This window comes from Ovis canadensis, chromosome 8 (genome assembly GCF_042477335.2).
Source record: "Ovis canadensis isolate MfBH-ARS-UI-01 breed Bighorn chromosome 8, ARS-UI_OviCan_v2, whole genome shotgun sequence".
Classification (NCBI taxonomy): domain Eukaryota; kingdom Metazoa; phylum Chordata; class Mammalia; order Artiodactyla; family Bovidae; genus Ovis; species Ovis canadensis.
Window position 1 is genome coordinate 81,915,315 of NC_091252.1, and position 3,204 is coordinate 81,918,518.

Here is a 3,204-nt window from a genome sequence, read left to right on the forward strand (position 1 = left end):
GTTTACTCAAACTCACGTCCATTTAGTCAGTGATGACATCCAGCCATCTCATCCTGTGTCGTCCCCTTCTCCTCCTGCCCTCAGTCTTTCCCAGCATCAGGGTCTTTTCAAATGAGTCAGCTCTTTGTATCAGGTGGCCAAAGTATTGGAGTTTCAGCTTCAACATTAGTCCTTCCAGTGAACACCCAGGACTGATCTTCTTTAGGATGGACTGGTTAGATATCCTGGTTGTCCAAGGGACTCTCAAGAGTCTTCTTCAACATCACAGTTCAAAATTCATCACAGTTCAATCTTCGGTGCTCAGCTTTCTTTATACTTAGCCAGTACTTCTCAAAATTGTTAAGGCCATCAGAAATGTGAAAAGTATGAGAAACTATCAGAGCCAAAAAGAGCCTAAGAAAATACTTTCACTACGTAGAGTGTTGTAACCTGAATGAGATTCTGTAACAGAAAAAGGGCATTAAGTCAAAACAGAGGACATCTGAATAAAGTATAGACTTTGGTTAATTGTATCCATATCGGTTCATTAGTTGTAACAAACATACAATATTAATGTAAGATATTAACAACAGGGGAAAGCAGATATGAGGTATATAAGAACTCACTGTACTATTTTTGAACTTTTCCGTAAATCTAAGGCTATTCTAAAATAAAAAGTTATTTTAAAACGTGATAGGGATATGTTGAAAACCTCCTCTCAAAAACTGGGTTTTCCTACTCCTCCATTTTTATTCAAAATTTTATTGGCAGCCCTAGTCGGTGAAATAAAACATGAAAAACAAGATGCATTATTGAAAAGTAATAAAAAAAAATATGTTTCTATACATAGAAAATGCAATTCTATAAAATTTTAGAATTATCAGGGTGTTTGAATCTAAATTCATTCTATACAAATCAACTTTATTTTTATAAGCCAGCTACACACAATTCAAAACCTCTTCATGTGACTGAAAGATGTTAAGACCTACATAAATGATAGATATACCATGTAAATATTTTTGAAGACTCAGTTTTTAGTTCTCCTCAAATTGACTTAGGGACTCAATATAACTTCAATGCAAGTCCCAGCAGGCATGTTTGTGAACAATGAGATGCTGATTCTAAGATGTATATGGAAATCCAAAGGAACAAGAAAGGCTATAACAAAAAACCTGAAAAATAATTACACTATAACTAAGGCAGGTGAGGGCTTCTATGGTGGCTCAGCTGTAAAGAATTCACCTGCAATGCAGGAGACCTGGCTTTGAGCCCTGGGTCTGGAAGATCCCCTGGAGAAAGAAACAGAAACCCACTCCATTATTCTTGCCTGGAGAATTCCATGGACAGAGGAGCCTGGTGGGCTGTAGTCCATGGGTCCCAGAAGAGGTGGACATGATTTAGTGACTAAGCAACAACGACTAAGGGAAGTAATTGGCATAAGCACAGACATAGACTAATGGAAGAGACAAGAGTGCAGAAACAAACCCAGTCTTATATGACCTTTGGAATTAAGACTAAGGCGGCACTGCAGAGGAATGAGAAAAGGATGGTCTTTTCAATAAACAGCCCTGGGTCACTTGGTTATCCCCATGGTAAACAAATGCAACTTGGCACCTACTTTAATATTTCCTTTAGAGTAGGCCAGCTAATTAGTGTAGTTTTTGTTGTTCATTCAATGATTACTTGCTAAATGGCATTTCCCTATTTTATTCACAAAATAAACTATAACTATCTGAATTATTTCACTTATTTGCTTTTTAATTATCTGTCTTGTTTCCAGTACTGCATAAAGTCCTTGAGAAAAAGAATTTTCTCTGTTCTGCTCAAACCAGTGTACTTGGAATATCTAGAACATTTCTTGGCACCATCAGAAGCTTTTTAATAAATAAATGAATTCATTAATCTGCCAGGGAAATTTGGAATGAAAATAGCAGGTAATCCCTTGATCTGGCATTTGAACGTTGAGACAGAGTTTACTTGGGAGAGCCTGTGTGCTAAGTTGCTTGAGTCATGTCTGACTCTTCGCAACCCTATGGACTGTAACTCACCAGGCTCCTTTGTCTCTGGAGATTCTCCAGGCAAGAATACTGGAGTGGGTTGCCATGCCCTTTTCAAGGGGATCTTCTTGACACAGGGATCAAACCCATTTCTCCTGTCTCCTGCATTGGCAGGCGGGTTCTTTACCACTAGCACCACTTGGAGAAACCTTTGGAAGAGCCTGGCGTGGGGTAAAGGTTTAGAATATATTCCAGATGGGGAGTGTGAAGGTGAAGTCACTCAGTTGTGTCTGACTCTTTGCGACCCTGCGGACTGTAGTCTACCAGGCTCCTCCGTCCAGGGGATTCTCCAGGCAAGAATACTGGAGTGGATTGCCATTTCCTTTTCCAGGGGATCTTCCCGACCCAGGGATCGAACCCAGGTCTCCGGCATTGGAGGCAGATGCTTTAACCTCTGAGTCACCAGGGAAGCCAGATGGGGAGTGTAGTACATACCAAATGTGAGTAAATGTGAGAGGGTATTACAGGGTGACTTTCTAAAGAGGCCATTCCTTTAGGCAGTAAATGGAAATGCTTGTTTAAAACAGAGTTTTATTTATTCAGTCACAAGACTCAGAATCTCTTTGGAGATGGGCCTAGTGTGTAATCTGTTTTAACAAACCCTGTTCACTTAAGATTGAGAACCACCAGATCCAAGCTATTATCCTTCCTTTAGCTGGGACCACTTCTAATTTTAAATCATTTACATGTGCCTTTTTTTTTTTTTTGCACAATTCTATTTTTAAAGCCAGTGGAAACATAGGAAGGTGAAAGAAAAAAGAAACTCATAAAAATCTACAGTAATCTGTAAGTATGAAACAATATACTGTACTAAGGCAGTAAGAGAAAATTTTTCTTTCCTCAAGCTGAAGACTATTGAAAGGGCTCTCAGTTGAGTGAACATAAAAGCCCTAAGCGAGCTGGCCATAAAACATCTTTAGAGACATAGCCATGATTTTTCAGTAGCTATTCTATTGAAGATTTTATTCCACCTTGACTTAGAAGTCAATTTTAAACCTCCTCCCCTTCTGGAAAACATTTTTTAGTGATTGTCAGAGGACAGGCCGAGTGGCAGGCTTTAGTTTACTTAAGGAAGCTACCCGAAGATTTCAGTCCCAGGTGTTTCTAAATATTATGGGGAGGGGGAGGACAACCCTCGATTTTACAAACACAGCAGGCAAGGTAAGGC